Below are 15,579 nucleotides of genomic sequence, written 5' to 3'. Positions count from 1 at the left end.
GAAGAAACAAAATGGTTAACTAGGAATACTGGTCCACCCATTGTGACAATGAGATGCACAAGACACTATGTTGAAAGTTGAACTTTACAATTTAGGTGGGGTTGGGGGGGGGATGAAGGGGAGTGTACTTGTAGAGATGTGAGGAAGGGATGGTGGGGGAAAAACCAAGGAGGAGGTAACAATGCCTGAGAGGAAAGGGACTCATTACCTTGCTCTTGTAACTGAAACCCCTCTGTATGGTATTTTAACAATAAAATACATATAAAAATGTTCTGAGATGGAACAGTTTATTTCCTCTATTATACCCATATAATATCATTAACTAAGAAATTAATGCAAAACACTGACGTGAATAAGTGTGTGAGTGTGTGTGTATGTGTGTGTGCCTGCATGTTGGCGTGCTCAGAGTTTGAACTTAGGGCTTTAAGGTCTTGCTAGGCCTTTCCCCTCTAGTTTGGTGAGCTAGTATATTAGCTACATCTCCATTCATGCTCTTTTCTAGTTCATTAAAATTTTTGAAAAATAATGTCATGATTTTTTGCTCTGATTGGTTTCCAAATGTTATCCACAGAACTCAGCCTTCTGAGTACATATCCTGAGTAGTCAGGATTACAAGGGTGACCAACCAGCACAAGGCTTTCAGAAACATATTAAATGTAGAAGAAAATTTACTTCATGAGTGCTTGTTTTATCATCTACATTTAAAGCATTTTGGAGTGATTATATGTGAATTTATTTCGTTTTTGGAGTCTTAAAAGACAGTACGTGATGATATTTAAAAATTTTACTACTTTTTAAAAAGGAAACTGGAAATGTGGAACAGAAGAAATTTGGCTCTCTTTGGACCTCAATTTATAAGCTCATCTCTGTGCATGATAACCCAATGTCACCAACACAGTCTGTGTTGAAGACAAAATGTGGCAGAAAACAAACACCCTTGGCAACAATTGCTATGGTATTATTTCTTGGACAATATGTATATTGAATTGAGTGTGTAAGAGAATGGAGAGATTTTACCTACCTTTTTTGTATTGCTGAAAGACTTTTGGAAACTTTGACTGATTTCCTTCCTCATTGTGTGTCTTTGGACCGTGCACTTAGTGCCTTTAATTACAATTTTTCCCAACATTATAATGGTAATAACATTAGCATTACAGCAAATATTATCTTAAGAATTAAGAGGCATGACACTGGTGAAATACTTAAGTTTCTATGAATAAGCTTTGAGTTTGGTCAGCAATTTTTAATACTAAATATAATTCCATATGTATTACAGAAACCATTACATGTAGCGAGAAACCAGAACTAATGTTATCAATTGACTGTGATCTGCTTTCAAGGAAGCCAGGTGGATAACTTCTCATGCTGTAATTCAAACTGGTTATCTTGTCTTGATATTGTAAAAATATCAGGGACAGAATAATGAAGAAATGTTGTGCACTGAGCTGAAGCGCGTATGAAAATGTGCAAAACTGATAAAACGTAAACTTATCTGAGCAGTATATTGTGTTTTACATCATTTAAGTTACATTGCAAAGATAGGGAGACCTAGAAGAATGAATTCTACTTTTGATACCCTATCATAGGGACTTAGAAGGATGAACTTACCTCATGCTTGAAGAGGCATCATCGGATGAGAGGAACAGTGTTTTTTTGTTTGCTTCCTTCCATTTATTCTTCAGTTTGAAATCTGAACTACTTGAAACTGAAGGAAACCAAGGGAAATCAGACATGCAGGCTTTGGAAAGAGCAATAAACATAAAATAAAATAAATATAGCCTTGTAAAAGGTCAAACTAAATTGAGTTTTATAGTCTCAAGTGATCTAAGCAATATCATGATATTGAAAATTTTAAAATGTTAGGAGTTGCTTAATGTTTTCCTTTCTACTACCTTGAATTAATTATTGATTTTGTATAGCGAGCTTAAAGATGAGATTAACAAGTAACATGAATAAAAATGGACAAAAGTTCCAAAAAGCCCTGAAAATCACAGTGGGTTTACAAAGTTGTGTTTAATACCATTTCTATACTGGCTTAGTGAACAGAAGTCATTAGAGAAATGCAATTCAAAATTACTATGATACTACTTCATAACTATTATAACTCTTACAAAAAACCCCAAAAGAACCAGGTGTGGTGGTAAAGGTTTGTAATTCCAAGCATTTAGGAGGTTGGACTAAGAGGAATTGAGTCTAAAGCCAGTCTGGGTTACTTCACCTATTAGAAACATGCACTTTCATAAAACTCAAAAGGCAATAATATTGGTGAGAGTATGGAGAAAAGAAAATTCTCTACACTCTTGGTCAAAATACAGGCTCGTATTCTCGTTGTAGAAATTAGTATGCATTTTCTAAAAAAATGCAAAGTTGAAATATCATCTGACTCACCAATCATGTGATTGTTTCTCTCTGGGTAACTCGTAAATATATTTGTAGTTCATTGTTATTCACATTATTCACAACAGCAGCCAAGATATACTTCGAAGTTAAGTGTTCAAATTCACACAATTAAAGCAACTCTGGTACATGCACAAATACATGTTCTGTTTCATCCTTAAAATAGCAAGATACTTCTCCCATTAGCCACAACTTACAATGACCAGAAAGATGTAATCTAAATGAACAAAAATTTTGTCTTCCGATCTTTGTAATACTACACACACGCAAACACACCAACCTCAAACATTACGAGAGAATTTTTTTTAAAGTAAAGCAAACTGGAATCACTAGGGCATTTAGATCACAATGTAGAAGATAGTAGATATGAAGGATAACCAAGTACAGAGTTGTAATGTACAAGATGAGGTTACAGGGGACTACAGTGGCCTTACAAAGGAATGAAGCTAAGTAAGTAGGAGTTGTTCTTCCGAATGAAGCTAAATAAATAGTAGTTGTTCTTCTGAGTAGGGTTTGCTCTTTAAAGTTGTTCTTCCTTCAGTAATGGATGAGATTAATGTAATTCTTTAAATATACCTGCCTGTTTGCAGAAATAATATCAAACAATATAGCAATAATGTTCTATGCTCAACATAGAACAAAATGTCAAATTAAAATACATGAGATTATTCTTGATATAAACTAATTATTACAAATAAGGGAAAACCTGAGACCTATGTTTCTTTAAGTCTGGCTTACTTCACTTAATATTTTTTCCAAGATCTTCCATTTCCTTACAAATGAGGTGGTATCATTCTTTCTGATGGAAGCATAGTATTCCACATGCATGTGTAAGTGTGTGTGTATGAGAGAGTGACATTTTCTTCATTCATCTACTGAGGTGCATCTGAGTTGATATCATATCTTAGCTATGGTAAATAATACTGTGATAAACACAATTGTGCTGGTAGCTTTAGTGTGGCCTTGTTTGTTGTCACGTGGGTAAATGCCCAGAAGTGGTATTAGTGGGTAATAGGGAAGCATTATTGTGTACATCAAGGATAATCTTAGTAGATGAGCAGAATAGCTCACTATCTACTTACATATGATCTTTTTTTTTTTTTTTGGTCGGTCGTGGGGCCTGAACTCTGGGTCTGGGCACCGTCCCTGAGCTCTTCAGCTCAAGGTTAGCGTTCTACCACTTGAGACACAGTGCCACTTCCGGCTTTTTTCTGCTTATGTGGTGCTGAGGAATCGAACCCAGGGCCTCATGCATGCAAGGCAAGCATTCTTACCACTGAGCCACCTTCCCAGCCCTACATATGATCTTATAAGGTGATTCCAAGTGAAATGAACTCAAAGACATGTTTTTGTTGTTGTTGTTCTTAATGTAGTATGTGATTTCTTTTTATCTTTTGTGTTTTCCCCACCAATGTTTATCCCCTGTAGTCACTGTATTTGATTTTGATACCCTGGTTATTGTAAATATGTTGATCTGAACTAGGAAAGGGAAAGGTGAATAAACAAAATAGTGAGACAAAGGACAAAGGGGGAACCTATGCAAACGAGATACTCACAATATTTTGGAAATAATCTTGGGGGATGTTAGGAAGGATGAGGGAGTAACATGGGGGAAGTGGTAACAAGTTAGAAAAAAATGAATTCACTAACTTACTTATGTAAATCTAACCCCTCTGTACATTAACTTGATAATAAAATTTAAATAAAAATAAAATACATGAGAGCAGCAATACAGGAGATGAGAGTGGGGAAAATATTGTATTATACAGAGAAAAGTAGAACAGCTGTGGAGTACAGTGATTTCACTGTAACATAGGAAGTGATAAACTAGTATACAACTTTTCACCCTCATGTCAATCACTAAACAGGGAAAACAAAATGCAAACTCAGTAAAACAATAGAGATAAAATAGAAAAATAAACAATTAAGGTGAAGAGATGAATTGGACCAAGAATAACAAATGACACAGGAAGCAAATAAGCTGGTAAGTTTAAAAAATATTGCCCATAATAGTATTTTTTACATCACAATTTGTTAGAACTATAATTCAAATCACAGTTTAATAATATATTATTTTAATAATGTTATTATTACTGATTTAATATTGAATGTTTAACATATAATTTTAATTTTAGTAGATATAGAAAAGAAGAAAGTGAAACTAATTTTAATAATATATTTCATGAATTGTAAAATTGAGAAGCATTAGAATTTAAACAAACATATCATTATTTCAATAATAAATCATCATTTCATTTTTGTGAATTAATTTAATAATTCAGTTTATTCTACACTTAGCACTCATCATAACATCAAATAATAAATTATTGCATATGACTCTTGGTATTAGGTGAAAAGGCTCAACACTGTGGTAAAATTCACACCACACATTCTCCAGGCAGTGTATGAGGGTATGACTCCTCTTGTCTAGCTTAAATTGTGGAAATTTGATTACTACATGCATGTTAAATTCCTGTCTAGGAGACATCCATAAAATTATATACAGTATTTCATATGATGCTTATAGAACATATTCATTAAATTTTTATTTTGTGCCAAATAAATATTTGTACAGAGACTGCATTTCTGAGTAGATGATGGTGTATATGTGCCAGATAATACATATTGAGGCTTATTTTATATTTCTGACATTGTTTCAATAGTTGGATTTAATTTTCCATAAGGTGTTAAGTGTATTATATTGGATATATGAAAGTAATGAATGTTTATTACATTAATCCATTGTCACTTGTCTAATCCCAAGTATAAATTATCCATGTGTTTGAAGTAATGAAAAAAACAACAGATATAAGCAAGATAAATCTGTCTAATCCCAAGTACAAATTATCCATGTGTTTGAAATAATGAAAATAACAACAAATATAAGCAAGATAAATCAGACTCTAGACAAGTATTTCCTCCTTTATTTTGATAGTTGGTCCTCTTTTACAATACAGTATATTCTTGGGAAAATGTGCTCCACGCTGACGACAACTGAAGAATATTATGATTTGATCTATCCTAAGAGAAAAAAGGAAGGTAATCCTTCCTTCCAAACTTCTGCTCCCAGAGATGTGATCTGTTTTATGGTAGTGACTTGAAAATGAACATTTTTCACAGTCAACTTTGAAAAGCCATCTTGATAGACCATTGTTAGAGAGGATTATTCATGGTTTTGCAAGGATGCCAGATTGGCTCATTTTGAAACAATGAAAACAGGAATTTAGTCAGCTGTTTTTGTTTCTTTAGGAGAAAAACCTATTGAGTATAGGCCAGGGGATCATTGGGACCCAGTGAAGCTACTACCTTGAATAGTAAACCTAGACCTCTAAAAAATATACTCCAGTAAGCACAGCCAGTCAGAGCTGCTATCACAGCCTACATGAAGTCAGGCAAATAACAGAAGATGAGAGGCATTTAACTGATAAAAACATATTTTTATGAGTCAGACTGAAATGAGACTCTAGAGAGAGGGTCAGAAATACTGATTAGAGAGATTAAATTTGTCACACAAAGATTGGAAAATAGAATTCCTTGTAGAACAAATAAATCATAGAAAGCCCGTGCATGTAAGAATATGACAGCAGACCAAATTCCAGAAATGCACATTTTCTTAGAGGACAGCTTAATGAATTATCAATGGAAATCTTTGGATTCTTAAATATTTGACCACATGTGGGAGAAGGCCAATTACTGAAGAGAAAGAAAGTGTCATCACTCTGTTAGGAGGTTCAATATCACATTACGAAGTAATCAAGCACAGACTTGTAATAAAAAGAGAAAAAAATAATTTTTCCAAATGAGGGGATCATTTGATTTGATTTAGTAGTTCTTGATTTATTTGCTAGCAATTCCCATACAATTGATCCAGTCCCACATCTGAGTTGATATTTACTGAAGTATTCCCACATGAAGGAAAAGAGAAAATTTACAAATGTATGATGAAATGAATTGAGGGTGACATGTTCTAATACTGATATCTGACCTTTAGACACAGGAGAAGAGGTGGATTCTCTTTTTATATAAAAATCCCCCATTTCTTAGCCTGGTGCCAGACGCTCACAGCTGTAATCCTAGCTACTCCGGAAGCTGAGATCTGAGGACTGCTGTTCAAAGACAGCTGGGGCACCTGAGACTGTTATCTCCATTGAACCACCAGAAAACCAGAAGTGGCACTGTGGCTCAAGAGGTGGAGAACTGACCTTCAGTTGAAGAGCTTAGGAACAGGTCCCACTCCCATAGTTAAAGACCAACAACAACAACAAAAAATCCCCCTTCTCTTGGACTGCCTACATCTTTTCCTAACATTCAACAAAAAGCCCTTTTATCACCCGCTACATTTAAGTCCTAAACTAACTACTGCCAATAGAATGATGTGGTATCTGATGTCAAAAGGTTCATATTTGCGGAAACAAATACCAACAGGGTTAACATTTTTCCCATTCCTTGAACTCTTGCCCTGGGCCCTGAACATGGTTATGTGGTAGCTTTAATGTGAGCTTGTTTGTTATTTATTGGATTACTGCCCACTAGGGTAATTAATGAGTCATAGGGGAGATTTATGTTTAGTCTTTTGAGTACTCTCCATACTGCATTACAGAGTGATTGAAAAAGTTTAATTTGGAAGGGAGTTCCGGGAAGATGGCAGAGGAGAAGCTGGAGGCTAAACAAGCTCTTGTATACAAAGCAGTTTTAGTGTTCCAGTGAACAGTCCTAAGCCAGAGAATCACACCAAGTGTGCCATCACAGGACAGAGAGTTAGGCCAGAGAGGGAAAATCCAGGCAAGGAGACAGATCTGAGCACTTGCCAGCAGATGCTACTGTGGCTGCAGTTGTGGTGAAAATGGCCATAGCTGCCATACCTGCAACACAGAGAGTCCAGGACAAAGGAGTCAGATGCGGCAGGCGAGCAGATTCTACTCAATATCAGCAAGAAGCGACAAGGAGGAAACATTTCATCCTGCAGTTCACAGACCAGAGACAACCCAGGAACCAAGACTCCACGTGGGTAGAAGCCTTAAATCCTCACTCCTTCTCAGGGAGCAGAGGAGGAAAGGCCACCCCCCCCACTACCAGAGATCTCCATTTTTGATACTGACACAGGCCAGGCTGAGCTGCTAGCTCCATCTCAGGCCTTGGAAGAAAACTAGCGTCATTTAGCAGGTCACAAGAACCTAAACTGACCGGCCAGACTCAGCTCCACCCAGGGAAAAGTCACCCAGCTCTGGATGCCAATTCCAGGAGTGGCTTTCTTCACTTGGTAAACAGAGCCAGAGGCTGCCCCTCCCTTTAGCAGCCTTGACAATCAATTGAAATTCAGTAAACAGGAACCCTGAGAATGGCTCCAGGCTGGGCTTTGTGAGTCTCTCACTAACCCCTCAGGGAAAAGCTACTGATGGCTGAAAGGCCTCAACTCCACCCAGAATTTAGCATCATCACAGCATCTCCAAACTTGAGGAAAGAGCCATCTCCCTCTTTTGTGATACTCAAAGCAGATCTCCCTCCCATTGAACTAGCCTGGGAGGAGGATCACAAAATCTGGGTAAAGCAGAGCATTTTTCTGCCTACTCAAACTGACTTAAGAAACCAACCAAGCCACAGGAAAATCAAACACCACAAGCAGACCAGAGACTCCAACATGTGGCTGGTTATGGACACAAGGGAGATACAGGATCTTCACACCCCTCCAATAAAATTAAAGAAGTTTTTTTTTCTTTTTTGGGGGGTACCTTTTAATAAAATTTTTTTTTCTAAAATTTTTTTAATTCTTAATTTTTACCTTTTTAAAAAATTGTTTTCTAGGGCTGGGAAGGTGGCTCAGTGGTAGAGTGCTTGCCTTGCATGCATGAGGCCCTGAGTTCGATTCCCCAGCACCACATAAGCAAAAAGAAAAAAAGCCAGAAGTGGCGCTGTGGCTCAAGTGGTAGAGCACTAGCCTTGAGCTGAAGAGCTGAGGGACAGCGCCCAGACCCACAGTTCAGGCCCCACAACTGGACCCAAAAAAAAAAATTGTTTTCTAGTAACATTTTTTCTTCCTCTTATAATTTTTATTTGGGGAGTATATGTGTGTGTGCGTTTTTTTTCTTTCTTTTTAAAAGAATATTTGATCTTTTTTTCTTTCTTCCTCAATGTTTTCACCTTTTCTTCTCTTCATTCTTCTTTGTGTGACTTAATTGCTGTTCTGCACATCCTCAGACATACCCATAGTCAATTATTGGACCTTATCCCCCATTGTGTACACACTTAATCCAGAAATTTATTACTCAATTCAAAACCTCTTAGACTTAAATTCCTTAATAGCACTATGACTCTTTATACCTGTATAATAATTTCAGTATTTTTATTTTTAATTTTTCATGTTTCCATTATTTCCCTCCCCTTCCCTCATTGTATCCACTTCTTCTCTGCGTATTTTGTTTTAATTCTGCATAATTTTTAAGCACTACAATTTTTATTTTTTAATTTTTGCTTTTCTATTTTTTCTTGTCTCTTTTTTCTCTTTCTCTTTCTTCTTTTTTTCTCTCTCTCTGCTTTCATCCTATCCAAACTATTTGCCACTTTGAGATTAGGACTTAGTTAAGTAAACTCTCCCTGTGCCTTCCTACATCTTTTTATTCCTATTTTTACCCACATCTCTCCTCAACATAATAAATTCTCGTATGCCAAATACTTCTTTGGGGTTTGTAGCCCATTAATATATAATTGTTTGATGTTGAATACATATATCTGATGAACTAGATTGTATCTGCAGACTTTGCACTGTGCAAGTACAGACTTTGATTGATGCGTGCTTTAAGATAGTGTTCTAGCACAAAACTGGTGTTACTTTCATCCTAAATGAGCAGAGTGAGCTGGAAAAACACACAAAAAAAAGGAAAGTCCGCGTATCTCAACTCCAAGTCATGATAATCAGGGGACAGAACAGATAATGAATAATCCAGAGGAGAGTTCCAAGAGAGCTCTACAAACACTGCTGGCAACAATGGTAAATGAAAAGATTGAAAACATACAAAAGATTCTGTATGAGCGTGATAGGGAGAGAGAGGAGGCAAACCAAAGGTTAATGCGGGAATATCATGAGCCTGAGGAAGCTACTCAAAAACCGATACAGAAATTGAATGACCAGCTGGAGACCACTCCAAAAGAAAGGCAGGAATGGCATGAGCACGCTGAGAACACTGAAAGAGAAATACAAGAATGGCGTGAATGTGAGGAAGCTAAGCAAAGAATAATACAAGAATTGAGAGAACAGGACGAGAATACACAAAGATCACTAAAGGCATTCAGGAATCCATTAACAAAGAGCTGAAGGAAGTCATGGAGACCACAAAGGGAATGCTGAATGGCACCCAACAGAAGGAATGGGAGTACAACGAAATCATAACCAATCAACTAAATTATTTGATAATAAGCACTGAACACCAAATTAAGGAAGTAAAAAAGCTCATACAAGTCTAGAACAAAGCTTCAACAAAGAATTTGAAGGCATCAAAACTGAACAATTGGGGAAATGAGATAAAAAACAAATAGAAAGTCTTTACCGCAGGTTAGACCATGCAGAAGATAGAATCTCGGGGATTGAAGACAGCCTAGATATTGTGGAGAAAGAACATACAACAATCCAAGACAAGTCCAAGAAATATGATAGATCTATTCAAGACTTGGAAGACACCACAGAAGACCTAATCTGAGGATAATGGGTGTAGACGAGCACATAGAAATAGTAGTTAATGATCTAGGAAATTTGTTTAACAGGGACCTAGTAGAGAACTTCCCAAACATGCAAAAAAATAGGCCTATTCAGATATGAGAAGCTTTTAGAACACCAAATAGACCAAACCAGAATAGGACATCCCACCATCACATTATAATCCACACAGGATCAATTCAGACCAAGGAAAAGATCCTTAAAGCTGTCAAGGAGAAAAGACCAATCATCTGTACAGGGAAATCCATTAGAATCACCTCAGATTTCTCAGCAGCGACTATCAAAGCAATGAGAGCCTGGAATGATGTATGCCATGTCCTAAAGACAAAAACTCTCAACCAAGAATATTGTACCCAGCTAAACTCTCCTTCATAACTGAAGGACAAATAAAATCCTTTCATAGCAAAGAAAAATTGAAACACTATATCTCCACCAAACCATCCCTACAAAATATTCTTAAAGATGCCCTACACATAGAAACCAACAAGACCACAATAAAGGCCAAGAAACTGCACCCAAACTGAGAATCCAAGAACTATAGCAAGAACCCCGTACCTCTAGCCCCCATGAAGGTGGATTAAATGGCAGGATCTCCCAAATACTTCTCAGTCCTATCTCTCAATATTAACTGACTTTATCCAAGTAAGCGACATATACTGTCTAGTTGGATTAGAAATCAAGATCCTTCTATCTGCTGCCTTCAGGAGTCACATCTTGCCCGTAAAAACAAACACATTTTCAATGTTAAAGGTTGGAACAAAATCTACGAAGCAAACGGCCCCCATAAACAGGCGGGAGTTGCAATCCTAATATCAGATAAAATAGACTTCAAATTAAAACTCGTGAGAAGAGATAAAGAAGGTCGCTACATACTAATTAAGGGATCTCTCTTTCAGGAGGATATTACAATTCTAAATATCAACTCGCCAAACAATGGAGCAACCAAATATATCCAAGAAACACTAGCCTCCCTCAAATCTAATATAACTACAAAGACATTAAACGTTGGGGATTTTAACACAACACTCTCCCCACTAGATAGATCAACTCGGCAAAACTCAACAGAGAAACTACAGATCTAAACAGCTGCAAAGATCAACTAGATTTAACAGATATCTACCGAACATTTCACCCAGCAGCATCAGAATACACGTTATTCTCAGCAGCACATGGAACATTGTCTAAAATAGACCACATTTAAGCCACAAAGCAAACTTGTCCAAATTCAGAAACATTGAAGTTATATCTTGCATTCTCTCTGACCACAAGTGAATAAAATTAGAACTCAACACCAAAAGCCACCAAAGAAAGTCTGGTATCACATGGAGGCTGAACAACACACTGCTGAATCACGAGTTGGTTATGAAAGAGATTAGATAGGAAATTCAAATGTTCATGCTATTCAAAAAAATGAGCACACAAATTACCAGCTCCTCTGGGATATAGTAAAGGCAGTACTCAGAGGCAAGTTTATAGCTCTGAGTTCCTACATCAACAAATTCGAGACAACTGAAACCAAAAATGTAATGAGACATCTAAACCTCCTTGAAAAAGAGCAGCAAGATAAACCCCAATCCAGTAGACGGGAAGAAATAATTGAAATTAAATCAGAATTAAATTAATTAGAATCCACAAAAGCTATAGAAAGAATCAACAAAACAAAGACTTGGTTCTTCGAAAAAATTAACAAAATTGACAAATCCTTAGCAAACCTTATCAGAAAAAGAAGAGAACACACCCAAATAAATAAACTCAGAGATGAGAATGGGAAACATCACCTCAGAAACAACCAAGATTCAAAATATTATGAGGGAATACTTCTCAAAATTTTATGCTAATAAGTTTGAGAACTTGACAGAAATGGACCTTTTCCTAGCAAATATTGACATGACAAAACTAAACCAAGATGAGTTAAACCAGATTAACAGGCCCATATCAAGCGTTGAAAAAGAAACAGCCATAAGAGTCCTCCCAGCTAAGAAAAGTCCTGGACCAGATGGTTTTACAGCGGAATTCTACAAGGCCATCAAAGAAGAGCTCACACCAATACTCCTCCAACTCTTCAATGAAATTGAAAGAGGAAGTTCACTACCGAACACATTCTATGAAGCCTTCATAACCCTCATCCCAAAACCTGGCAGGGACTCATCAAAGAAAGAGAACTATAGACCCATTTTTTTGATGAACATTGATGCAAAACTTCTCAACAAAATTTTGGCCAACCGACTTCAACAATTCATCCAAAAAATCATACACCATGATCAAACAGGATTCATTTCAGGGATGCAAAGCTGGTTCAATATACCCAAATCAATTAATATTATTCATCACATCAACAGGAGCAAGAATAAGAACCACATGGTTATCTCAATAGATGCAGAAAAAGCATTCGACAAGATCCAATACTCATTTATGATGAAGGTTTTGGAAAAATTTGGAATCCATCGAACATTCCTCAATACAATAAAGGCTGTCTAGGACAAACCTACAGCCAGCATTATACTTAATGGTGAAAAACTTAAGCCATTTCCTCTGAACCCAGGAAAAGACAAGGATGCCCACTCTCTCCTCTTCTCTTCAATCTAGTATTAGAATGCCTAGCTACAGCAATAAGACAAGATGCTGACATAAAGGGGATCCAAATAGGGAAAGAAGAAATAAAACTCTCCCTCTTTGCAGACGACATGTTTTGTATCTAAAGTATCACCTAGACTCCATGCCCAAATTACTGAAGCTAATTCAAAACTTTGGCAAACTAGCAGGGTATAAAATTAACCCCCCAAAATCAATGGCCTTTCTGTATGCCAACGATGAGAAAAGTGTGGCTGAAATTAGGAAAGCAACTCCATTTGTAATAGCCCGACAAAAAATAAAATACCTAGGAATTAACTTAACCAAAGAAGTGAAGGACCTCTATGATGAAAACTTTAAAATCTTGAGAAAGGAAATCAACACAGAACTTAAAAAATGGCAAACCTCCCATGCTCCTGGATTGGAAAGATTAACATCGTGAAAATGGCAATACTTCCCAAGGCTATCTACAAATTCAACGTGATACCTATCAAAATTACAACCTCATTCTTCAAGGAAATAGAAGAGGTAATCCAAAAATTCGTATGGAACAAAAAAGGACTCCGAATAGCAAAAACGCTCCTCAATGGAAAGAACACTGCTGGAGAAATATCAATACCAAATTTCAAACTCTACTATAAAGCCATAGTAATCAAAACAGCTTGGTATTGGCATAAGAACACACCTCAGTACGAATGGAAAAAAAATTGAAAACCCAGAAATGAACCTACAGACCTATAGCCATCTAATCTTCGATAAGAGAGCTAAAACAATAGAGTGGAACAAAGACAGCCTCTTCAGTAAATGGTGCTGGCAAAATTGGTTAAGTACTTGTAGAATACAAAATGTCATGTCAAAAGCAGCTTTACAATGTCGGTGTGGGGGTGGGGGAGGGTGTTATAATTAGGTGGGGGGAGGGGGGAGGCTGGGAAGGGAGGTGAATTGTAAACAAAGGAGGAGGCTGCAATGCTTGGTAATAAATGTATGCATTATCCTGCCCATGTAATTGTAGCCCCTCTGTACAGTATGTTCTCAAATAAAATAAAATTAAATTAAAAAAAACAAACCTAAAGCTAGATCCTTATATAACACCCTGCACCAGAATCAACTCCAAATGGATCAAAGACCTCCAAGGCAAAGCAGACACTCTGAAAACATTACAGGATGGAATAGGAGAAAACCTAGGTCTTCTTGGCTCAGTCCGAAATTTTCTGAATAGAGACCCAGAAACACAACAAATCAAACAAAGGTTGGACAAATGGGATTGCATAAAGTTGCAGAGCTTCTGCTTGGCAAAGGACATAGCTAGCAAGATCAATAGAATGCCCATGGATTGGGAGAAGATCTTTACTAGCCATACAATGGACAAGGGTCTCATATCTAAAATATAATTGGAACTCAAAATATTAAATCCCCCAACAACAAATACTCAATGAAACAACTGCCAAATAAACAAGTGGGTGAAAGACTTAAAGAGAATCTTCTATGAAGAAGAAAGAAGGATGGCCAATAGACACATGAAGAAATGCTCAACCTCCCTAGCCATAAAAGAAATGCAAATCAAAACAACATTGAGATACCACCTCACTCAAGTTAGAATGGCAAAAATCAAGAACTCTAACAACCACAGATGCTGGACGGGATTTGGTCAGAAGGGAACCTTACTTCATTGTTGGTGGGAATGTAAATTTGTTCAACCACATTGGAAAGCAGTATGGAGGTTCCTCAAAAGACCCCACATAGAACTCCCCTATGACCCAGCAATCCCACTTTTGGGCATTTACCCAAATGTTTACAAACAAGACCACACTAAAGCTACGAGCACAACTATGTTTATTGCAGCATTATTTACCATACCTAAGATCTGGAACCAACCGAGATGCCCCTCAGTAGATGAATGGATCAAGAAAATGTGGTATATAAACACAATGGAATTCTATGCCTCCATAAGAAAGAATGACATTGCCCCATTTGTTAGGAAATGGAAAGACTTGGAAAAAATTATATTAAGCGAAATAAGACAGGCCCAAAGAAACACAGGCCCCATCGTTTCCCTTATTTGCGATATCTAGTATATGTATGAGTCAAGCGAAAAAGGTCAGATAATGTGATGTTAGGAAAATAAACCCTTAGATATTTATTTTAATGTTTTATTTCTTTCATGCATGTGTTTCTAACGCATTTGTAATATTATTTCTTTGTTGCTTTGTATGTCCCTCCCCCACAATATAACCCCAGCTTTCACTATATTTGATGTAAATGTAACTTGTGGAGGAGATGGGGAAAAACAATTCCTTTAAGGATACAGGTGGACCTGTTGCAACAATGAGAAATACAAGTTGTCATGTCGAAAAGGAGCTTTACCATGTTGATGCGAGGTGGGGGTTGGGAGGATTGGGACTGGGGGGGAGGGGGGAGGCTGGGAAGGGATGTGAAGGATAAACAAAGGAGGAGGCGGCAATGCTTGGTAAGAAATGTACGCATTATCCTGCCCATGTGATTGTATCCCCTCTGTACAGAATGTTCACAAATAAAATAAAATAAATTAAAAAAAAAGAAAATGAGCTTTACAACGTTGTTGTGGGTGGGGAGAGGGGGGAGGATTGGGTGGGGGGGTGGGAGGGGAGGCTGGGAAGGGATGTGAAGGGTAAACAAAGGAAGAGGCTGCAATACTTGATAAGAAATGTACGCATTATCCTGCCCATGTAATAGTAACCCCTCTGTAAGGTATTTTAACAATAAAATGTGATTTATTCAAAAGTACTATAAAAATTCATAAAAGGATTTGTGATCAGAAGTAATAGGTAAGAAAAGTAACTGTAACTATATATGTAAATTGAGCTTTCAATTTAGGATGACAAGTTTTCAATAAATAAGCCTATAGGATATGATTTTTTTTTTTT

Source organism: Dipodomys merriami, unplaced genomic scaffold (genome assembly GCF_024711535.1).
Source record: "Dipodomys merriami isolate MVZ:Mamm:240054 unplaced genomic scaffold, mDipMer1.0.p SCAF_88, whole genome shotgun sequence".
NCBI classification, from domain to species: Eukaryota; Metazoa; Chordata; class Mammalia; order Rodentia; family Heteromyidae; genus Dipodomys; species Dipodomys merriami.
The sequence above is the reverse complement of the archived record's forward strand: the minus strand, read 5'-3'. Positions refer to the sequence as shown.